Source organism: Pteropus alecto, unplaced genomic scaffold (genome assembly GCF_000325575.1).
Source record: "Pteropus alecto unplaced genomic scaffold, ASM32557v1 scaffold67, whole genome shotgun sequence".
In the NCBI taxonomy this organism is placed as follows: Eukaryota; Metazoa; Chordata; class Mammalia; order Chiroptera; family Pteropodidae; genus Pteropus; species Pteropus alecto.
In genome coordinates this window covers 808500-833127 of record NW_006441061.1, presented here as the reverse complement: position 1 = coordinate 833127, position 24628 = coordinate 808500, and the positions used below count along the sequence as shown (strand labels likewise).

Here is a 24628-nt window from a genome sequence, read left to right as displayed (position 1 = left end):
AACCTCGGTGCTAATTAAGCATCTAAGACCTCAGCATTCGCTTTTACCCTCTCTTAATCACAAGCACGAAAACCCTCTGGTAGCTTTCATTTGGAGTTCCAGGTTTTAACTGGAAATGGCTTAAAGTCGAAATTTTGTTAGCTTTTTGTATGTTTGAATTTTGTGTGTGTTCTGTTTTTAACTTTCAACTTGAGTTTTAAGATCATCAATCAAAGGCTTTTCTTTCAAGTCAGTTGCACTGATCTCAATTGCAGGACTTCGAGGGTCAGCATTTCCCTCGTGCTATTAAAAAAAAATGTTTAAGCACAGAAACGGAGTATTTTAGGAATCTGAGCTCCACTGATCTTTTCATCACGCATCTACATTTTGAAATGAACAAATAAATTAGGTGTAGGAAACTCAGGAAATGTTCTCCTCCCGTCTGCCCGCCTCTCCCTCCTTCACTCGCTTTTTGGACAAAGGTAAATTATTGACTGCTGTACTAGCTTTCAGTAAGCTACAAAGGGGCTGATTGTAGCTTTACATATTTCAAAATATATTTATTTATTCACGCTATCTCTTTCCTTTATTTAAATGTTTTCCTGCACGTATTTTCTTTTTCCTTTTGAACTGCTGAGAGCGTGCCTCATCTCCCAACATTCTGTAACCCCAGCGGGCATTATAATCAGCCTGCGCTTTTGTCTTTCACATGGCATTCATTTGTGGGGTGTATATGCCTGTGTCATTTCTTTTCCGCGGCCAGATATAACTAATTTTTGTTCACGGATTTCAGTGAAGCAATGAAAACAAAGTATTTGACATCCGAACTGATATCAGGCCGTTGGAGGATCTCTTATACCCTCCCCACCCTGCACCCCAAATTCAGGTGAATTGGTTTGGCCTTCTCATTGTTGATAATCCCAGTTCACTACCTTGAATTTGGTCTTCGAAGTTTTGCCTCCAGATAGGATTCTGTGATGAATAATATTATAAATGTTTAAAGCTTTACCAGGTTTTTAAGAGAATGGCTCAGTTTCAGCATAACAATCTACTTTCTCCAGATTGGAGAAAATTCCCTTGATGGGCCTTTTGACTGGATGAGAATTCAAATAGGGTGAAATGAATCCAAAAAAGATGGTGCTGAATCTTGAGTTCATTTTGATTTTCATTTGCAAGTGAATCCAGTGCTAAGTGCGTTGATTTCATATTTTGGTTCGGTCTGAGGCTTAGTATCTCCTTGTGGGCAGAGCTTTGTAGATGTTGCACTGTGCAATCTGCTGTTTAATATATGTATAACCGAAAGGTTTGTGTGACTGCCTGTCATCTACACTCCCCTGCCCCCTCTGCTCCTACTTCTTCCCACATGAAGTATTGTATATTTTGTTAGGAGGAAAGCCCTTTTGGAAATTGCCTATTTCATAAATTGTCTGGTGACACAAAGGGGTTGAATGCTGTATTCTTGTCTCATTTATTTTGAAAACTTTGCTACTGAACTCACCTTAATCAATGAGCTCAGTGTTGTCTCCAATAAGTTATGTGTTGGATGTATTGATTGGGAGGGATTTTAGAAAACCCGTCTGGGGTTTATAATGTCAGCAGTGTTTTGATTATGAAAAGAGTTGGAACCTGGGGACATGGAACCAGGTGGCGAATGTCCTAAAGCCAGTGGTGACATGGTGGACTGGTTCCCTCCTGGGACCTAGTTCATGCCCTGCACTTTAACTGTGGTGACTAGCTACTATAGATTCACTCTTTTGCTCATTAAAATGTTAAAAAATCAAACTGTACATAAAAAGGTTTGTGAAAATATAAACTTGGGAATTGATCTGGAGAGCTGGCACAGTCTTCCCTACCCCCTGCCTTAGCAATGAGGTCATTTACATTTCATCAGCTGTACTGCATCTCTAAGATCCGATTTATGTGGCAGTAGTTGAGGTTGTGCTGAGGCTGGTCGTCTGAAAGAGCTTGTGTAGGCAAGAGAAGGGGGTGGGGTGGGGAGAAAACAGGAAAATTACCATCTGCAAAGAAAGTTCCATAGCCAAAGACACAGGTTCTAGAGAGAAAGACCGGTTAGTAACTGGTGAATGACTTGTTTTCCCATAAAGTTAATGCTGAAAGGTACTCTGCTATAAATCTGATGCTTAAAATGTGTTTAAATCAGGGTTTTAATGCCCCTTCTCTTGGTGAGTGGTACTTTTCATATTCAAGTAATTGTGTTTTCCTTTGGATGTTTATATATAGGGAAAACAGTATTAAGAACATTTATTTCAGCAGTTTTTATTTACAAGAAACATTGCTTGTTTTCCCTCCGTCTTCCTGTCCTCCCTTTCCTACACTAAGAAGTAGATTTTTCAGTTTTGATTGAGATAAGGTGTGAACATGCCTAACAGAGTAGAATGCTCATTTTTGTTTTCTCCTCTGACAGCACACCACCGTCTTGTTTGACTTAAATTGGAATATCAAGCTCTTGTAATATCACAAACATGAAGAAACATATTGTAATGTACAAACATGTGCCTGCATTTGCCTATGTTCCCTTCCTTTCTCTTCTCCCCCTGCCCCATTGCTTAATTAGACTTATCACTGCTTTCTTGGGTAAAAAGGAAAGCTCTTGGGAGGTGGGCTAAACTCAGTCTGCACTGGGTATTTTGATATTTGTCCTAATATTATCTGACAGACAAGTTCACGGTTGGTTATTACTCTTGACATTAGAAAGTGGTAAGTAGTTTCTCTATTGCAGTGAGTAATAAGTTGGGCATATTAGATTCCTTTGACTCTGCTGTAGAGCACAATGCTTTCTTATAGCCATGGGGGTCCTTTCTTTCAAAAATCTTGAGGCCTTTTAGCAGCTCGACTCCAGCATAGAGTAGAGAAGCAATTCTGCACCTGTAACTTTTGAGGGGTAAAGGATAACTGTCTTTGTAGCTGATCTTGGCAATAAGTGAGCCTTGGTACTGAGTTTTAAAGGATACTCGGTACATATTCTGAAGTCAAAGAGATGCTTTGTGGTATTTGAAACTTGAAGTGAAAGGAAATATGTAAGGAAAATTTTTTTTTGCATATAAATCTTAAGAATTTTGTGTATGTGGATTATACAAATTATAAAATTATATTTTACAATTGAAACTGCAGATATTAGAATGAATGTTTAAATATGACCTCTTTCCCAATATTTGCCTGATAATAACATTATGCACTGAGAAATTGCTCTTGTTTTTCTGCTTCTCTGTTAGCTATTGCAATTTATTTAAATATAATGGGTTTTAAAATAATATAGAAGGACTTTTGAATGTCACACTGTGAAATGAGCTAATGTACCAATAATGCCTCTTAGAATGTGCTGAGGTAGTCTTATCCACTCTTTTTTGTTTGTTTCCTGTTCCTTTACTATTTCACGACATGCCTTAATAGTGCTGTGATGTATATTGTACCAGTCCAAGATGATATTAAAAAATAGGACATGCTCAATTGAATTATGTAGGCGGAACATGCTCTGGCAGAGCAAGTCAATGTGCTTTCTGCTTCATTGAGTGGGTTATTAGATTGATGTGGTTTATTTCTTGAATGATAGAACCGGTTTTAAAAATAAATGAAGCGAGAAGCATCAATTCAGGTAGCATTGATAATTCATTATTATTGGTTAGAAAAGTCCTACGTTTGTAAACTGATCTTTAATTTATCACTCGGATTAAGATTTGCAGTGGGCAGGTTTGTTTTAATTTGAACCAGCTTCTCAGTGACTGAAAAATGTGTTCTTCATTTTGTCTTGAAGTTGAGATTTTAAATAGTTAAAAAGCAAATCAAATGCATGAAAGAAGTACTTTTTTTAAAATTTATAACTTTGGTCCGTGAACTTGAGCACCAACTGTGGGCTGAGTCTGCGGTTAAAGTCAAACTAGAGAAAGTTCCATGAAGGAAGTAATAATTAATTAATTACTTGTATATGTGTTTAGATATGTATATATATGCAGTATATGTGAAACGTGTCCCCTGGGAAAAGTCACCCTCCCTCTAACTATGTATTGTGTTTCATATAGTAGTGTTTGTTCTTTTCTTAATGTAAGAAGCTTCTCTTTTATGAATAAGTCTTTCAGATGTCACTCTGCTTTTTGTTCCATTTTTGTATACTTCCCCTGAATAACACACTTGGTTTCATATACCTACATATTTGTAAATAGATATTTAAACTGGTAGTTTCTTTTGGAGTTTTATAAACCACAAGCAGGTAAGTGTGTCCAATTATGATGCCTTTTAACTAAAAATAGTATGTACTTAAAATTGTTACAGTTTGATTACAAAATAAATTTCTGCCAGCAATGGCAACTTCTTTACAAAGTAAGTAAATGAAGTTTTATACTCTAAAAAATGTGGTTGACAGTGTTCAGGGACAATTATCTTCAAGTTGGCTTTCCGTTCTGTTTGTGATTTGACCTATTGATGTTGGGAAGCGTTGTCTAATCCGGGCCCCCTCTGTTCCTAGGTAACAGGCAAAACCAGTGCCAGCAACAGCGGCCCTGCCAGGCCAAACCCATGTGGCTCGGTGTTATTCACTCTGATCCATATGGTCAGGCTGGAGATGGTCCCTGGAGGGGTGTTAACACTCAGCAACCCAACCGCCTCCCTCCCTTCAGAGCTTTCCTGTGTGGCTCCTGCTGCTTGCCCATGTGTGATTCTTGATTAATTTTTCATTTTTAATGAAGTTTGATCATGTTTATTATTTCTCATGATTGACTGCCTGGTACTCCTCCCATATAATTGATAAAGCCCATATTTCTTCATCTGTCTCCTCTTTCTTTAGGGTAAAGTTGCTAGGTTGTGTGCCATGGTTAATGTTAGATTTATTGGTCCCATTAGATGTATAAATTATCTCTCTTTCTCTCCACAGGAAGTTCTACAGACTTTGACCAAGTTTTGTTTCCCCTTCTATGTGGACAGGTAGTGTCAGATTTTCAAACTTTATTACAAAAAAAAGTGTCAATAAAGCTGCTATGGAAAATAAAAACCATGCCATTCTTAACATTCTGTCTGTTTAACCATGATTTAAAACACCTATGTTCCAAGGAGAGTTGCAGTATTCTCCTTTCCTGGGGATTTTATTGACACTATCAAAAAGTTTAAAGCTTAGAGCTTTGCATTGGTTCGTTTGTGGGTTGTATTTTGCACGACATTCAATTTTTTGGTTTTGGTTATCAGACTTAAACCATGATTAAGAATGGTTGGGTTTTAATCCAGTGCTATTTAATTTTTATTTAAATACGAACACATTTGACTTTACCAAGTAATGTTATGTGACTTCATGACCTTATGAGTATTATATAGACTGTTTTTCCTAAACTTCAACTTAAAATTTGAATTTAAAAGGCACGTCGCTAAATAGTGTCTTGTATTTTGTTTAGGTGACGAAGAACGATATCTCTGAGGAAATAAGCATTTCCTGTAGATTTCTAGACTAAAAAAAAAAATACAAAATCATCTAAACATTTCCTTAGTATTTGCATTATGGTAAACTGTTTCTTGGACAATTATGAATATTAGAACGCTAAGATAATTAAAATAGTTTAAGAATCTTTTTAAAAAAATGAGCTACTGGTTAATGGCTTATTTTTAAATGGCTTATTTTAAAAACAATTTCAGAACTTTTTTCTTACGAAACTATAATTTACTAACAACATCAATAAAAATGACAAAGCAATGACCTTAATCTTATTTCCAAGAAATGTCTATTGTGTTTTTCATTACAGTTTCAGCATTATTTTTACAACTGTTTACTTGTCCACTTGATTGCCGTTTGTTGATTTTCCCTTAATGGAAAATTGAACTATGAGACGATACAAATATTACGTCTTAAAAATTCCACTTTTAGTAATATAGAGGTTTTAGAAAAAATATTGTTGTAAGTAATAAGTGCCATAATGTGTTCCAAGAAAGTTATAAAATGTGCCCATCTTCAAGAAGGATCTATCAGGTATTTTAGTATACCCAAAGAACACAGGTCCGAGCCATCTTGGTGGCTTAGAGTGCGTGTGGGGAGTATGCAGCTTGGATCTTTTCTGCACATTGTAGGAGCACAAACCCGAAAATGGTGAGAGATGAGAACGAGTAGCCAAAGGAGTTTTAAGGAGCGCTGAGGAGCAGCTCTGGGATGTTGCCCACCACTGATGAGCGCTGTTTCCTCTGGTTCCAGCATGTTATTTTTTAAGCCAGTCAACCATTGTAGTGTTCCCAGACTGAGGCCTTTTAAAATCCTGGTACCAGGGCCGTGTTAGAAGCAGGTTGATGCTCAAAACAGAATAGCCTTAATTTTAAGAAGGTCAGTCTTTGTCATGAGAGCCCTCCTGTCTCTTCTTTATCCTCTTCCTTCTAAACATAGCCAGCAAGGTTTTGTTTGGAGACATTTAATGCAAACTTCACATTTATATGTATGAATTAGCGATGCATGAAATCTCCTCCAGTCACTTATAAAATGTATTACAAATTATGGCAAGGGCATATTTATACAAATTAATAAAGCTGAAATGTTTTTTAAATGTGGTTAGGTGTTTCACAAAGAAAAATAAGAGAATACATTTTTATGTGATTTCTTATTAGAGTGGTGATCTGTTTTGGATAGGCATTCCTTAATTGACTTTGTACACTAATATTAGAAGAAATCAACAATGAGATGAAATCACACAATTCCCCCCCACCCCCCACCCCTTCCGCACACATACGCATCTCTCTTTCTCACCACACCACCTGCCTGCCTGGGTGATTACATTCTGAGATGGGAGAAAAGCAGAGCCCTTAAATTATAGTCCTAAAATATTTTGCGTCACTAATGTCTGATGCCTTTTTTGTTGTTGTTAGAAAAATAATTTTCTTCTGATATGCTTCTCTCCAAATTACCTTCCCATTATCATGTTCCTCATATTTTTTCCAAAATGATTTAGGACAGAATTATCCCTTTATGAATATATTTTAACCCTTGCCCTCCTCACCATGTATAATGGTTCTTTCTTATGTTGATGACTTTTATTAATACAAAAAAACCCACTTTATTTTGGAGACTATATTTTTTCTCTTTTCTTTTCCTACTTCTAACCTTGGCATACTTTAGTGCAGAAGAGAGTAATAATGAAGTTTACTTACAATAAATACAGAGATTTTAATACCACTTTTTAAAAATTAGTTTTGCATTTAACACTGTCGAATGGATCTGCCCAGACTCTGAGGCCCACGAAGCCCCCCAGATATATTTATGATATTGTTTGACTTAGAAAATATGTCAGCATGGGAGATGAGTGATGCCAGGTGATTAAGTTCAAAAAAGAAAGCTTCCTAATCTTTTCAGTATCTGTGCTTTTCTACCCCGAGGAACAGTAATACAACTTTCTGACATTTCTAGTCTATATCAAGAGTGGGATTTTCACAGTCATCATCAGATCATCCGTTAACATTGACATCTCGCTGTCTCTTGTGTTGTTTTAAGGTTTTTCTTTCTGAAACTAGGACTTATGAAAGATAATAATGCCGGTAGCTCTTCAAAAGAAAGTGCTTTCTCATGGATCATCTCACTTCATCCTCCTATCATAAGAGATGAGAACAAGTGCTGTTTATCTTCACTTGAAAAAAAGGTCTAAGCTGTAGAGAAATTTTGACTTGCCCAAGGTCCTCTTAGGCTGCTAGCACAGTCTAGGTGTTCAGCTTCCAAATGAATACCTTTTTTTTTTTTAGTAGAACACCCAATGGGAAGACCAGTCGCCCAATATACAGAGAGAGAGGAAAGGAAGGAAATTAGTATTTGAGTTCTTAATCGAGTCTAGTCAACGTACTGGACATTCTCACATGAATACCTCATTTATCCCGCCCAGCCACACTAAGAGATAGAGGAAGAGCAGAGGAAGGTTCCGAATGTGTAGCCTTGTGCTGGGTGATAAGGAAATGGTATCAGACTTGGAACTCTGCCCTCCATGTGTTTCTCAGTCTAGTTCAGGAAGTTTTATGAAGACACATTAAACAGTATCTATCCAAAAGGATAGTGCAGTTAGGGAAGACCGAGATGATCATAGAAAACTCATAGCGGGGGAGACTTGTGTTGAGTCTGCAAGGACAGCAAGAAGGGGTAAGTGGAGGGAGAGCCTAACACCCCATATGCGCCGAAGAGCAAAGCAAAGGAGGAGTCACGCGTGAGCCTAGAGCTTGTTCAGCCCAAGCAGATGGAGCCTGATGGGGGAGGGCGACGTGTGCTGCGATAGCTTGGGCTCTGGCTGCAGGAGGCCTCGAAAACGTGTGGGAACAAGGCCGCAGGGGTTTTAAGCTGAAATTCTTCTGGCTCAAGCGCTCCACCTCGCCGAAGGAAAACCAAGGCCTGTAGAGGCGACACGACTTGCTCATGGTCACTACCACGTAGTTACCGAGCCAGGAAAGAAACAGATACTCCCATTCTCGGTCCAAAGTCGTTTCTGCCCTACCCTGTGCTTGAAGTTCTTCATGGAGAGGAGTAAAGAAATGACAGAGCCGAGAGTCCTATATCCTTCTCAAAATCTTGTTACCGATGAAAGCAGTTTCTTAAAAATATTTTTTGTGTGCGATTCCCTGTTGCGCTTCTAGTTGCTTGCACTGCACAGCCGGCAAGCTGCTTCACTTAGGCCAAGCGCTCAGGAGACTCATTGGATGATGGAAAAGCTGTTCTTCCGTGTTTGTGTCCGCCCTCTCTCAGAACCCAGAACGCTAGCTACCATGCACTTGCCCTACAAATTACACTGGCACACACACAAATGACACGAGCGTGAAATGAAGTGGCGTGGTCTTCTCAGGGGCAGAGGCACCGTTTCACGATTTAGGGTGTAACCACAGACGCAACGTGGTTCAAATGCTATTGACAATTTTACTTTGTATCTGTTACGTGCCGGGCATTGTGTGTGCGGTGTTCTCTTCCTGCACTGAAAGCTACACATTTGCAAGGTTCCCAGTTATCATCGTGCCACATATGAGGACACAGAGACTCTGACAGGTCCAGTAACTCACCCACAGTCCCACTAGTCGAAGGTGCAGAGCTGCTTCTGGAGTGCACATTGGTCTGAGTTCTAATCCCAGCCTGCTTTTTCTACCACGTCATAGATCCGTCCCATGACAAATAAAGTAACCGAACAGACTTTTCAAATTTATTTGAAGAGCGATATGTGTTTATCGTACAAAAGGAGAAAATACGGAAAACCGAAGAAGACGAAGCCCACACAGTGCAGCTAAGGCACACGACTGTGCATTAGCGTCTGTCTGCCCAGCTCTCTCCTCTCGTTCCCATCTACGCGTTTGCCCCACTCTGCTTTTCAAAGGAATCCGTTGGGTCCGCTTTTGCCCCTTGTTTTTCATCCTGGGTTTAGGCCCTGGGTTTCGTCCCATTGGTCAAGCTGAGCCCCGTGAATATTCTATACAGCATTTGGTAACAAGGAAGCAGTTGGGCCTTAGTGGACGGAGCGCTGGGGGTGGCGGCCAGGCGACTGAGGTTTTCGTTTTGGCTCTGTCATTGACTCGCTCCATGCGGTGAGGCAGGTGACATCTCTCCTGAGGGCCTCACTTTCTTTGCGGATGAAATGAGGGAATTGGGTTAGATCTCTGCTCTTCCTTCTGGTTTGGATACTTTCTGATTCTCCAGTTAAGGTTTGTTGCTTCCTCGTCAGGCTCATGTAGATGAGGGAGTGGAGAGGTCTCTGTTCTTTCTTAGAACTATCTGGTGTGTTTCTCAAGCAAGACTGGTGTTGCCCTGTATCTGGCAGTATGTGACCTTCTCTTAGTCTCCAGACATTTCGGGTCAGTGTCATTCTTGCCACTTGGGTCTCTGAGCAGGGAATGTAAGAAACGTGAGCTTAGGGAGAGAAAGGGTGTGTTTACGGAAAGAAGTTTTAAGGCTTCTGTAACTAAATGCTGGGAGACATGATAGCTTGGTAAACCCTTGATTACCGCCTGCCACCCATGTGCACTGAAGAAATGGAGAAGCATCTGTGGGGGTGCCACCATGGACGGCTCTGCAGGTGCCGTTAGTAAGCTGTGGTAAACGGGATGACTGCACGTTTCAGTTCCATCTTTCAAACTGTATGATTTCATAACAAGAATGGTTATTTTCATGGTGCACCTGCTATATGCTAGTTACTTTGTGTACATTATTTCTAACCCTCAAAACCATTCTGCAAAGTATCATTATTCCCAGAGAGGTATAATAATTTGCCTGTGCTCATAGAGCGAGTGAACAGCCTATCTGGAATTCTGATCTAAAGTCCAGACCTTCTGCTTCGTCTTCTCTCTCCCGCATCTCCGCCTCTATTGAATTATTCCCAGCAGCTTACGAAGTTCTGGTATTCCTCCATTCTAAAAATAACACCCGTCTTTGACTCTTCACTTCCATTCAGTTCCCGGCTAATTCTCTACTTCTCGGAAGAATTATCTACATAATTCAGTTTATTCCTCAGTGCTTTGCAATTTGTCTTCTGCTCTATCATTCAACTAGAGCTTATCTTATCAAGGTCACCTGAAACCTCCACATTCCTCAGTTCAGTGGGCATTTTTTCTCTCCTCATCTTGATGCATCAGTACGGTTGACCCCTCCCTCCTGCTTGTTCTCCTTTGTTCCTTTGATTGTCTTTCTTTACCCATCCCATAAATTGGTGCTTCTGTAACTTAGTTCTGGGTCCTCTTTAATTTCCGTGAATTCTCTTCCTTAGAGGATCTCGTTCTTTACCATGGCATTAAATACCATCTGTGCGTACATGACTTCCAAATTTATAGCTCCTGTCCAAACTTTTCCTCTGATTTCCTGAGTAGTATGTTCAACTACATACTTGACATTTCTATTTAGATGTTTTACAGGTTTCTCAGAACTAACATATCCTAAGTGGAACTCTTGGATCCACCCCCAAACTTGTGAGTTTTCTATGATTAGATGATGATATGCTGCCTTTTTACTCCCTAACTCTTGGTCCATCTGCAAGCTTGTCATATATACCTGCTAGTTATAACTCGAAACTATTCACCCATATTTGTTTCCGTTCTCTCTACATGAGTTAAGTCACCATCCAGTCTCATCTGGATTATTCTGCTACCCTCCTGATTATCTTCTCTGCTTCTCCTTCTGTCCTCTTCCAGACTGTTCTCCACAACGGAGTCGAATCAAGATTTAAAAACTGTAGACAAGACTGTTGTTCTCTTGATTAAAACCATTCAGCGGCTTTCTGTTGCCTTTCCAAAACAATTCTGATTCTCTGCCATGACCCACGAGGCTCTCGGCATGATCTGGCACCTGCTTTGCCCAGCAACTTCACAGCGTGCCACTTTCCCTCATCTCCTGTGCGTTAGCTCTTCCGGTGTCCTCTCAGTTCCTTGACCGGGCCTAGCTCTTTCCAGCCCGAGAATCTTTGTGCAGCTTTCTTCCCTGCCGGAAGCAGCCAGTCCCCTGCTTCTGGAGTGGCCGCTCCATCTTGGCCTTTACGTCTGTATTGTTGTCATCATTGAGAAACTGTCTCTGTGACCACATTATCTCACTTGGGCCTTTCCTTCTCTTCCATTTTCTTCTTAGCTTTCACACAACATGCTTTGTGGTACACTAGCTTATCATTCCTCTCCAACTAGACAGGAAGCTCCACAGCAGGATGGATGTTGCATATCCAGCATTTGTCGCAGTGCCCCGTGTAGTAGCTGCTCAGTTTGTAAGACAACAAGCTAAACTTAAAGTGAGGCTGATATGGAAAATCCCATTTCTCACTGGAAGAATGGGATCAAACTGTCCCTCTCCATGCTTCGTTCATTAAAAAGTGAACCTGTAAACAACTTCACGATGAAGCCAAACACTGCCAGAGGGGCCTAGAGGGGCTGACCGACATTTGCAAGGCAGCATGAAGGAGAAAGTTGAGGTTTGACTAGTCATTGCCTTCTGCCCTTGTTTTCCGTATTTACCTAGGCACGGGAGGCACAGCTAAGCGTGGTCTAGGCCCTGTCTCCTGGGCTTCTTTCTGGAAATACTCAAATTTGGTTTCTCTTGCTTAGTGAGAAGTATAGTCAGACTGTTTGATGAGACAGCTATCTGAATTCCTCACGTACTCGAGTTACTTCAACCGAATTCCAAGCTTCTTGGGGAGGGTTTTCACTGTGTTTGGTGCAATGTGGCAGAATGCAAAGGATTTTGAACCAGAATTGGGTTTGGATTTTTCTTTTAGTCCTATTTACTTTGAAAAAGAAAAACAAGACAATAAAAACAAAAAATAACCCGAGCCTCAGTTTTCCCATCTATACCATAAAAGAATGGGATATTATGGCTTCTGTGGATCCTTTTAGTTTCAACCATTATGAAATCTCTAATTCCTGTTGAAAAGTTATGGATTTTGATCCTGGAGGTAAACACAAAAACCACAGCCTTTAAAAAAGCACACCCTTTCCTCAAAGTCAGTTTTATGGAGAAATAGCGAATACTCATTGGAGGAATGACGCAGTTCTTGGAGACTCTGAGCCCTTGTGACTGCCCTTACCTGACTTTTAGTTTATTGAAAATTATTTAAGAAAAAATATATTTAGAGTTTAATGTTTTGGGGGTTTTAATGACTTGTACTTCACCCTACTGGGCATTAAAGAAGGTGACTCGACTAAGAATAACGAGTGCCCCCTTCTAAGCTGTGGTACCCCAAAAAGAACCTTGTTCACTTCAGCGCAAGTATAAGCAGCTCACTTGGTCGCTGGAAGGACTGCCTCGTACTGAAAAGATGCAACAGACAAGAGAAAGAAAAGCAGCCTTTTATATGAGTATTATAAGGCTGAGTCAGGAAGATCCTAAGCAAATGCATGATATTACTATGAATTTTAGTTTTCATTCAGATAGTAACTTAACAGCTTGCATCTCTGTTTTTAATTGCTCTCACTATGGACTAGTATTCATACTAAATGTTTATCTCACTTACTCCCCAAATATCCTTCAGGCTGGGTGATAGTTTCGCATTGTTATTCCAGGTGAAGAAACTGGGTTGCTTAGAGGTTAAGCAACTTGCTAAATTAAGGCCCAGTGAGCAAGTGACTGAGTTGGGGTTTGAACCAAGTAAATGAGTAATGAACCTTTCTTTGAGTCTAGGATATAGCTAAAAGCATTTTTCAGTGTTTTTAATGGTACTGAAAAGATAATAGGGAAATTAATGGCACTCAGTTCACAAACCAAGTTGTATTTGTTTTGTGTCCTTTTCCTAGAGATCCTGGGTGTTTTCTTTTCATTCTGTCCTATCAATATCCATTCCTTGTAGGATGCTTCAGTTTCAACACTCTAGAAGTGGAATCAAACCCTGAGTTAAAATAACAAGCAGTCATATTTTGTAGGATCACATGATAGTAGTTCACAAAAACATGACCTTATTTGTAACTTTGAACCATCCCTACCTGTTGCTTTAAATATTTTAGTAATACAGGTTTCTCTCCTCCCCGAGACCCACTTTTTTACCCAATCACTTTAATTATGTGAGCTAGAATCCTGTTTCTCACACATCTTCAGTTCTCAACCTTGTTAAAATTAATCATATAATCCCCCTTTAAAACATAGTATTAAATCACCATAGTAACACAGTATCCAAGCTTTATAGATAAAACATAACAGCCCCAAGAAGGTAGCGTTTGGTGTCCCCTTGGCAGCTCTATAACTTTTATTGAAATGCGTTCCTCCTCCTGACTTGTGTAAGGTGGACGGGTAGCATTACTTACACCTGTTTTATTGCCACACGCTTTTAAATTGCCACCTTGTTTTCGTTCACCTTCCTAGTCAAAACAGGAGAGTGGAACACTTGCTTTCCTTTCTGAATTGTTTCCTGGTACTCACCACTCTCTGGGGGATGGAATTGTTTCCTTCAGTGTGACCAGGTAGGGTCCAGTTGACCTTTTGTGCTGGATGGATGCCTTGGAAGTCTGTGGCTATATAAGGGAGTTTTAGAAAAGAAAGCTCTTCACATTTGAGAACTTAATTCGTATCCTATCTAAAGACTCAGTCTACCTTTGGAAAAGGTCTGGTGAACCTTTACAGGATTCTTTGCTTCCACCGACAATTTATAAATTACAGGTGAGAGCATCGATTTGAATACGTTAATCAATTTGAGTATTTTGTGTAAAATACAACATATGTAAAATACAATACGAGTTAATGAGTTCCTCTGAAAAATTCAGTGTCAAATTCTAAAATAAGATGTTAGCATAAATTTATGTATTAGAATTTGGAATATTTAAGTTTTTAAAAAGGAACCCAAGCTAACTGGTAAACTGATTTTTTAAAGTGGATTTTAAAATGTAACTTATAAAAAGTGTTTCTGGATTAATATGATTAGTAGTAGGCTTTTTGATTTTTTGAAACATTTTCTAGTATATGTTGCTTTATGTGTGCTTCGCTGATTTTTGTGTCAGTGCAGGAATTTTTAGCTTTTTTTCTTTGTTTCTTTAAAAATCTTGTTTCCATTTCTTAGAAAGTACCTTGCATTGTCAAGACATTTAGTATTTGTAAAAAATAAAATATGTTCCTCATAAGTTCAGAAATTATGACAGAATCAAGGGTTTAGGAACGTGATGGCCAAGCTTGCCCTCTTGTGAATCCCAGCTCCTCTCTTTAGCAGCTCTGTGAACTCGATTCTGTCCTTTGGTTTCCTTTTCTGAGTTCCAGCATCGTGGCTGAGAGTAAATGAGACGGTTTACGTCGAGTGTCTCACTTTGTGGCTGACAGCAGAAACTCAAGTTCTGCTGTCGTAGCCACTGTTTCTCTCTGAGCTGGAGGAATATCAGTCAGGTGAGCGCATTCGTGATCCGTTAACAGCAAGCGGACAGCAGGCTTTGGTGTTAGATAGGCCAAGGTTTAATAAAATTCTGTTTTTTTTTTTTTTGCAATTTACCACTTGGCACCTGGGGAATGCTGCTCTAGGCTATTTCCTCCATCTATAAAGTGAGGTTAATGGAATGCACCTTTCAGGATGTGATGGGATGATTAACAGAGCTACCTGCCTGAGCTCAGTGGGAAGAAGGTACGATAGCTCCGATGAGGTGGTTGGTCACTAGAATGTGTCGCTTTGCTGCCTTTTTTTTTTTTTTTTTTTACTAGCTCACAATCTGTTCCCCTGAAGTGTGTAAATTTTAAGTTCATTTATAAAGAATTCCACTGAGAAAGGAAATGTTACAGGTTCAATGACTTGTCATGATTAGATACTTTATCAAGAAACTTACTGCACATCCCTTTTCCCCTTTGTTCTGTCTTTGCCGCAGCCTCACAGTTAGCCAAGTTGGCCAGAACTTCACTTTCGTCCTCACTGACATTGACAGCAAACAGAGATTCGGGTTCTGCCGCTTATCGTCAGGAGCTAAGAGCTGCTTCTGTATCTTAAGGTAAGAGAGGAGGGCTTTGGCTATTGGCTAGTTCTGCGAAACAATGTCAGCTTTCGCGTTGTTCTTCTGTAATTAAATTTTCCAGCTGTTCTTTTTATTTTCCTATCTGTTTCCCACAAGTCACTGCACTTGGGGAGAAGGACTTCGCAGTGTTGTTCTTGCACTGTAAGTTCTACAGATAATTGTGTTTGTTTATTTGTATCACATCCCTTGGGTGGGAAAGGGACCATTGCTTCTGTGGAGTGTGTGGAAGCTGGAGAGTCAGCATGGCTTCAGTTCCTCCTGCCGTTATCTGGAGCTGTCAGAAATTAGCCTGTTAGGCTTTCCCTTGGACATTTTGTGTATGTAAGATTATTAATAAAGTATGTGTCTGTAGCTCAGGACGTCTCGCAGACACTGATTGTGCCCTCCTCAAAGCAACACCCTTGCCCCCTTTGGGTCAGCGAGTGAACGAGTAACTGTTTCGCAACTTGGCTACCTCTGTAGAGGTTCGCAGAAGGGCAGAGTCCCGTGAGGAGGCTTCTTTAGGTCTTGTGAAAGCCCGTCAGACACCAGAGCCACACTCGCTGACACCAGAGCCACACTTGCTGAATGCTCTGTTTCCTCCTGCCAGAGGGGTAGGGCACGTTCTGGGCTCCAAGGCTGTGTGGAGATCTGATTTTGGATCTGCCGGCTCTGTGGGCTCCTGCTGGGCGCCTCCCGAGGGGGAAGTAAAGGCATCCCGCACACTCTCCTCCCCATCTGCCTCGGTTAAGTAGGTGTCAGAGGGGCCTGCCTCCTGTCTCGCTCTGCTCATGTGGAGCAGCCCAGGGCAGGACGGTGGGGAGGTGCCCCTGACAAAACCCGGGCCCCCAGGCTTGGGCTGGGGCCTGGGGATAAAAGGCCAGACCCTCCATGAATTCCAGAAAGAGTATTTCTCTGGTGTATTAGTGTCTGCACTTTCTTCTTCTTCTCACCAAGAAAAGAGTCCCCCTTCCGCAACACGCGCACCCTCACACCTGGGGGGCTTTAGGGGGAAGGGCTGACTTTCGGAGTGCCTTTGCTCAGTAACTGTCAGTCGGGGCTGCTACTTTTATGTTTCTCTGCACAAATACCGTTATTATTTTAAATCGGCCAAGTCAGTTCTCTGTCACCAAGCGTGGCATCTGTGATTTGGGCACTAGAGGGCAACTGCTGGAAAGACCTCAGGAGGAGGCGCCGCCGGGGTCTGCGAGATGAGGTGTGCGCGTGCGCGGTGGTCAGGCCCGTGCACCCCTGCCCAGAGCGTCAGCCTCTGGGCGCGCGGCTGGGTACTCAGTGATTGAACAGTGTTGGTCTCTGTTTCTCTCTTTAAAGAAAATTTTCTCTTTCATTTTTGCCTAATGTTGTATTTTAGCCTTGGTCAGGACATCGCATATTCACATCGCATAGTCATTTAGAGGAGATGAGAGTTTAAATCAAGTTCTTCAAGTTTCGCAGAAAAGTTTTTATCCCCTGAATATTTTGGGTTATGGTGTTTCTTCCTTTCAAAGCTGGTGGGTGGGTGTGTGTGTGTGTGTGTGTGTGTGTGTGTGTGTGGTTGGGAAGATGACTGAACTGACATGTCACATTCACTCAGCAAGTTTCTGAGAGTGGAAAACTGTTTAAACAATTAAATTTAAAAATTGCTCTCTTCTGCTTCTAGTATTTGACTTTGTAGTGTGTCTGCCTGGAGAGTTGTGGACTTCGTGTGTGTGAGAAGCTGGTCGAATAGCCTTCCTGCTGCCAGCAAATAGAATAAAAAATAGCAGCAATTGGGGTGTTTTCTTTCTGTTAGTTAAATTAGTTTGGAACTATGGACAAAAATTGGTGGGTTACGTCATTCACTTGTATGTCAGCCCTTAATAGAGTGCCTACTATGAGCTTCCCTTGAGTTCCCAGGACTGGGGAGATGCATGACTGCTCTGCGGTATGCCATATTGATGCCTAGAACAACCCATTGGCATAGTGTCTTCTTCCTGTCGATGTTCTAGTGCCCGAGGAGAGTGACTGTGGTGATAAATGCAGAGTCCTATATGAATTCTGGGGCATGTGTTTCATGGGTATTTAACACGGGAATGGGGGAATCTCACTTTATTGTTTCCAGCTTGAGAAGCTATAGAGGGCGCACACAGTGAAACGTCCTCCGTGCTTGCTTTGGGATTGTTGCTGGGTTGGGATGAGCATATACGTGGAAGAGTCTGCTGTTAACCTGGATGGTTGTTGGCGGCGAGTCAGTGCCGGGTGGGGAGGTCTGCAGACAGCGTGAGCGCGGCTTGGGTTTGGTTGACATCACTGGCATTGTCCTCTTTCGCCACTTGGTCTCCTTGCTTTTTTCAGATGCTGTCCCTTTAGTTAACCTGTGCCTTGAGGTCTAGTCACCATTGGTGTGCTGTGCTCTAGCTCAAGTCTGCCCATAAGCTACCTCTGTTTTTGCTTTCCGTTTCTTCTTCTCGTGAGGAACGTGTGTCCCAGTGATGGCATCTGTGCACACGTAGCCTCTGCTGTTCCAGGATTTAGCTTCTTAGGGTCTCCTCCTCCCCGATCGTTCTCCAAAGCTCGCATGCTTCCTGGCCCACATGAGCCTTCACACATTTACCCGTCCTCCCAGACTCAGCTCAGGCCCTTAGCAGCCTTGTTCAGACAGAGATGATCATCCCTTCCTCTGGGTGCCCCCAGCATGCTTTGCATACTTCAGTTACACACACGTCAGTCCTGAGCATCCTTTGTCTTACTCCTATGTTAAGTCATCCGGGTAAAGATTGTATGTTAAGCAACTTTGTATCTCCAGCACTTAGTGTAGTGCTTGATCAAAAGATTGTGTATGTGGCTTTCAGAGACAGGGAGATGCATTCCATTTAAATGGAACAACGGGGCGCTGCAGGCTCTGTTAGAGGACAGGCTTCATGGGACACTAGTTCAAAGAGAAAATATGAAATAGTTATTTGCAGAAGTATCGTTTATATTATACTTATTTCATTTTAGTTGTAAGAGGTGAACCTTTGAATCTCACAGTGTTAAGTGACAGGCCTTGTGTCCGTAAAGGACCAGGCCATCAGTATTACAAAATTTAAATTGACTTTCACAGTGAAAGGTTCTTAGACGTCTTTTGTAAAATAGCTTATTAGATTCATTCTTGGATGCATTGTCTGTTCCTCCTGCTAGAACGTAAGCCCCATGAATGCTGGGAATTTTTATCTGTTTTGTTCACAAATATACCCAAAATGTATTGAAAAATGTCTGCACATAGTAGGCACTTAATCACAAGTAATACTGGTTTTATGAAGGAATGAATCCCTGAGAAATAAGCCCTTTGTTTATTTAAAAATATTTTTAAAAAAATTGGTTCAAACTCTTGTCACCAGCTAACCGTGACAGAAATGTAGTTGTACCAGAGAATAAACACGTCTCATTAACACAAGTACCATGGTATACAAAGTTAAATGCATTATTTTCTCCCACACTTAACTAGTTTCTCCTATTAAAGCATTTTAATTTTTTTTGAGATTCACCATATTATTTAACTAGTTGCTGGATGGTAGTTAATACTAGATTAAAATCACCAGCTAGGAGAACCATAGTTATGGGTGAGTTAGTTGCTCTTCATTATAAACCCAGGAATGTGAGAATATTTTAGCATTTTCAGACAGCATCGTCTGAGTCTGATGTGGTGTAAGCATTTACTTCTGATATCTTTCAAATATCATAAAACAAAGTGATCTAGAACCAAAATTTTTCATGGCTTTGGATTTGCCTAAATGGTACATACTCATCAAAGCTAAAACTGTAATGAAATATGCTATTTATAGCCAACTTCTGGTTTTGGATGAACAGAAGGAACGTAAGAGTTCAAAGTCATTACGGTGTTGTTTTATTTGGAGGGAGATGGTTTATGGGAGATATGTCATACAGTAATTAAATGTCTTTACTTTTTATTAAGGACCTTTAAAAATATTTGTGTTCTATGGTTTTCTCTTCATTAGGTATAGAGATCTTATTTAAGCTCTTGGAAAAGCTTGAGTGACTCTACCTAAATAAAATTTATTTAGAACTTATTATACATTTTGGGAAGAAATAACTTGTGTCCTCAAGATAGTATCTAAAATATTTTTGTTTAAGGTTTTAAATTTTTATTCAATTAGTGTCTTAGTACCTGGTATGTATCAGGTATAAGCAATGCATACCACTTGGTCTTCGGCCTCAAGTTCCCTTAAAAGAGACATAGAGGTCTAGCCCTAGCTCTCCATATGTGACCCTTTCAGATGTCATGTTCATATGATATTTTGATGAGCTGAAGTTTCTGAACTTGGTAATACAAACTGAAAACAATATATACTTTTTGACCTTTACCAAATTTAAAATTGAATATGCTTCTGGATGCACTGTTCTCAGGCCACCTCTGAATTTGATACCCCCTCCCATTTCACTTCTACCCTTACTGTCCTCGGAGCCACTCAATCTTTGGAAAGGGACTGTGTAAACAAATAATTAAAAAATAACGTGGCAAGTGCTATTTAAAAAAATATGTAAGTGCGAGGTTCTGTGAGGTCACAGATTAGGCAGTGCCCATCTCTGCTCGGAGAATCAGCGGAAGTGTTGCTGATGGTTTCCAGTTAGACTGGGTCTTGCAGATCAGTGGGGGCTTGTAGGAAGCTGGAGGAGAAGCTCCTGAGGCAGTGAGAACCGGTGAGCAAACGCCCAGAGAAACGAAAGGCAGAGCTGGATGAAAGAACGAGAATTTGATGAGAGAGCAGTGGCAAGAGATGATGCCATTAAAGCCTTGGGGCCAGCTTGTGAAAGGCTTTATGGGACATGCTTGAGATTTTGGATTTATCCCACAACAAATGGAGTGCCATTGGAAGGTTTGGGGCAGGCATTAGAAATCCTGATGTGTGTCGACCAAAGAGCAAAGTGCGTGAAGTTGCTGTTTACACACACTCGGGGTTTTCTGGTTACTATTGGAAGGGATGCCGCACATCCCCTTGGGAGCAGCGCCCTGATTTAGCTTGGACTTTTCAAGCCTCGACTTTAGCTCTTTTTTTTTTTTTTTTAAAAAAAAAAACCTATAACTTAATATGTTCCTGGGCCCTCGTTGGGGAGTTACTGTTCTTCCCATGCAAGCTGGCGTATGGGCTTGTGTTTAAACCTCAGTTGTGTTAAGTGAGAACTCTCTTCTCAAGCACTATCTGATTTAATGGCAAGAAGAACTTCTGCATCTTTTTTCATCTGCATTGTACTAATTTCTGCTATAAATACAGAAAAGCTCAGTTTTCATAGAGAAAAAGAAGCTAGAAGTAAGAAAAGAGTTTGGTTTTAAAAACTTTGGATTCTCTAACGGATCCAGTGTTTCTTAAACAACACACATCGTCCAGGAGAAAAATCAAAGGACGCGTTCATTAGGCAGGTGCGGTGGCAGAAGCCCTTTTGGATTGTGTGTTATCTGCTTTAGTTTAAAATAAGCGTGCGGGGTGGGGTGGGGGTGGGGAAGGCAGTTGGGAAGGAAGGCTGTGGGGACAGCTCCCAGATTTTTACCTTGAAAGCAGGTGCTGCTGAAATATTCCAGAAACAGATGGAATCTCCTATTCTTGTTTTAAGCAATTTATAGTTGTCTCGCCTGAGGGTACCCTGCCTTACAAAAATGCACAGCCTGATGTTGGAGGGCAGTTTGGGCATCAAAGCCGGGGCCCCTCTGGGAGGAATCAGCCTTTCTTCCCAATGCCTTAAATGCCATTTGGGAAACCTGGATCTTTCATATTATTTAACAGAAGACTTTCCTCTGCTTTTCGAGTGTTTCCATCTCTGTGGAGCTGTTTGATTTCTTTTTAATTCTCCCCCTTAAAAGTACAATGGGCACAGTGTTGTTTTCTGGATAGTCAGCTGGAAGAAGGCCCGATTCCTGTGGCAGATTATAATTCCACCCATTGTGGCTTCTGGCACATGGCTTCTGTCAGAAGCCGAACCCATGGGATGGGGCCTGTGGAGGCTCTGGTTTTCTAGGCCCAGGGCCCTTTCTGAGATCCCCAGTATTTTGAAAGGCTTGCATGGGGGCGGGGTGGGGGCAGGGTGCGCTCATCAGAAACATCACTTTGTGGGAGGTTATAACTTTTTTTTTCTTAATTAAAAAAAATGAAGTGGTTGGAGTGTGTTGCATGTTTTATTGTCACGCAGATGCCTTTATGCTTAGAAACGTGTAATCCTCTGGGGAGCCACAACTCAACAACAGTAACAAGCTGGACTGTTTAAAGAAAATCACCTTTGAAGAGAAGAGAGGGAATTAAACGGAACTGCCCTTGCTCTCCTAGTGGCCCGCTGTTCGAGGGCTGGAAGCTGGACAGTTGGAAGGACAGGTGTGTCATCCGTACCCGCCACCAGCAGCAGGGCCGTCCACTGGAGGAGGAAGCTGCTCGTCCCCTCCTGGTCCTCTTCAAAGGGAGCCAGCCCAGGGTTGTGGGTATTTGAAACTCCAAGGCTCTGACTAAAAGAAAATTTTCACGTTGTGACGGAATGAATTGCACGCTACAGGAGACACGTATATTCTCACTTCTGCGTCTTAGTGCTCGTGGGACAGTGCGGGGCCACACTTCTGTTTCCTGTTCTGTTGCCCCCGTGCCTCACTCACCTTGTTCCCTCTGACAAGTGCTGCTGGTGGCTGATTTTGTAGCTGGCCAGACTAAGTCAGGACAACTCACTGCGGAGGACATAGGAGGGAAAAGGGGGGTTAGCATCCATCGCCATTTCTTTAATATGCCAGGTGGTCTACATAATTCTCATTTATTTTTATTACAACCTTGTGAAATTATCTCCACTGTAGAGGTAACAGGGTTGAGACTGACAGAGATACAGTGACTCGCTCAAGATCTCACCAGTTTGGTCTGGAACCCTAAATCCAACCCAAAGAGCATACTCTCAACTGCGCTGGGCTTATATCCAGTTACTTTCTTTTGGCTCTGATTCAAAACTGCACATTTTATTTTCTTGCCACCAAAACAGCTTTTACGAGTTTCAAAAGTTTGTTCATCTCTCCGTATGTATTTAGCTAAGAGAGGTATGATGAGCGGTTTGCTACTGCACAGTGTGCTCAGAGGTGAGCTTGAAGAGCTCTTAGGAATAGTACACTACAGCTCACCCTCATTTTATAGATGCTGAAAATGAGACCTGAAGGAGGAAGGTTTTTGTCCTAAGTTCTTCAGCTGGTTCACAGCGGTCTTCTGACCCCCAATCCAGAGTTTGATCCAGAGTATGGCCATGATTCTTCCAGCTCTGGAGAATAAGCCTGAGACCACCTGGAACTAAGGGTTTTCAGGACTCAGTAACCTCCATTTAGCATCAAGGAGTCACATTACGTTTTGGCCAGCGTCACTGCAGTCTATGTGAACAATCAGCCATAAGATTATAGAGCAAAGAAAACGATCAGTTTTGTTTAAATCTGATGCAGGGCGTGTTTGAATGGAAAACTAGTAAAACTGAGCCTGCCTTCTGAAAGAAAGAGTCTTAAGAATTCCACATGAGGGACCCTTTTTTGGGAGACAGAAAAACATTCTACAGGAGAGGCCAGTTGGTGCTTTTCGGTTGAGTTTGAGTGTCAACAGTTTTTCTTGGACCTCCCTGCAAGCAAACCACTTCTCTGCAACAGCAACCACCACCAGAAGGCACTTATTTGCGCCTTATCTTTGCCTTTCGCTGGGCAGGACGTAGAAAGGAAAATAACTCAGTGCGTTTCACACCTAAAATTGCCCTTTGGATGTGAGCTACACACTTATTTTAAGAGCAAGATAGATTTGTGAATACAAGGAGGAGCCTGAGTTTAGGCTGTCTGGCCCTTCCAGTGATCGGTTTTAGAAACAGCAGGAAGCCTCGCATTTCCCTCATGGAGAGGCTCCGGAAGACCGAAGACCGAGCTAATAGTGTCACCTCTCTACTTCAGACAGACAAATCATTATGCCGTTTGAAGCGTGAAGATCCCACAGTCTTAACAAGTGGTTATGAGCCACTTATTTGTAAGATGTTAGTTTTTGAGATTAGGAAGATATACTTCCTCATTAGAGGAATTTAGAAAACTTCAGAAGAGTAAGAAAAGTGATCTATCATCTCACAACTCCGACAATGACTAAAGGTGTGTCATTTTTTGAATTGGGATCATGCTGTAGGTATAGTTTTGTATCTAGCTTTTTCACTTATTCTGTTATAAGCATCTTTACATATCATTATATATTCTTTCCTGAGGAAGTTTTTGACTGTATAATTTATTTGCGTGAGACAGATTTACAAGGGAGAAGCTCTTAGAACTCTAAACAACTATTTCTTGCTAAGACTTATGTTCTTTTAAAAAATGCATTTGTTGTAGTGAATTTGTCATTTGGCTAATTACTTTGGTATTTTTGTTTTTTAAAAAAAGGCCCGAACTACTTTTTATCTTAACTTGTGCACTGTTGCCCTCTTCTTGACAGTGAAGAATAGTTATTACTTCTGAAAACAATGAACATAAAAGTATGGAAATAGTATCAAACATCTTAGTTAAATCAAGTGGTAAATAATATACTTACTTTACTTTTGCTTTCCATATTTCACTTTGTACATTTACATCTTCAAAGTAGATAATCCTTTTTATTAACATGAATTGCATTGCAAATTGCAAAAAATAATGTAGCATAAAGGAAGTACTTTTAAAGTTAGATAGTAGTATAAATTTTGATTTTCGAATATAATACACTCTGAATGAAAACAGATTGCACCTATCTTAAAACTTTATGTAGAAACTTAGGCAATTTTTACATTGTAGATAAAATTAAATTCTATATTGTGGTATGGAGTGGAAATTGAATAGGTTTTTATTTCCCATTCACGGGGCATGAAACTACCACTAATTTTTAAACCAAGGGCAATTGTTGGCTTTTAACTCAGTTCACAAGTGGTAGGCTGCCACTGTGGAGATTTTTAATCCCTTATCTATAATACAAAGCAATATTTATTACAAAATTAATTCGGAGAGGCATCGTTTCTGGTTTCTAATCCATTCTATTTCAGATGCCTTTGAAGTAAAGTGGGTGGAGCTTTGTATGTTGGGTTAATTGTCCCATTGTTCATTTATTCAGTCTGGTATTTTAACTAGCTCTTTATGTGTATTAATGAGCCCAAAATGCAGCAAAAAAAAAAAAAAAAAAAAAAAGCTTGGCTCTAAAAAAACTTGGGAATTAGAATAAAATCCAATTGGAAATCCAACTCAGTAAAGTTCCAGGATGACAGCTGTGTAGCAGACGCAGAGATCAACATGTCTGGAGGAGGGACAGGAGAA

The 24628-nt window shown here is 40.9% G+C and overlaps 1 protein-coding gene across 1 annotated transcript in view; it reads left to right on the top strand.

Moving 5' to 3' along the window:
• Positions 1-24628, top strand: part of DENND1A (DENN domain containing 1A) — a 428365-nt gene that overhangs the window by 92889 nt on the left and 310848 nt on the right. Inside the window, exons 3-4 of the mRNA XM_025051273.1 lie at positions 4865-4914; positions 15220-15339. The gene's annotated coding sequence lies outside the window, so the exon portion shown is untranslated. The remainder of the gene's footprint in view (positions 1-4864; positions 4915-15219; positions 15340-24628) is intronic.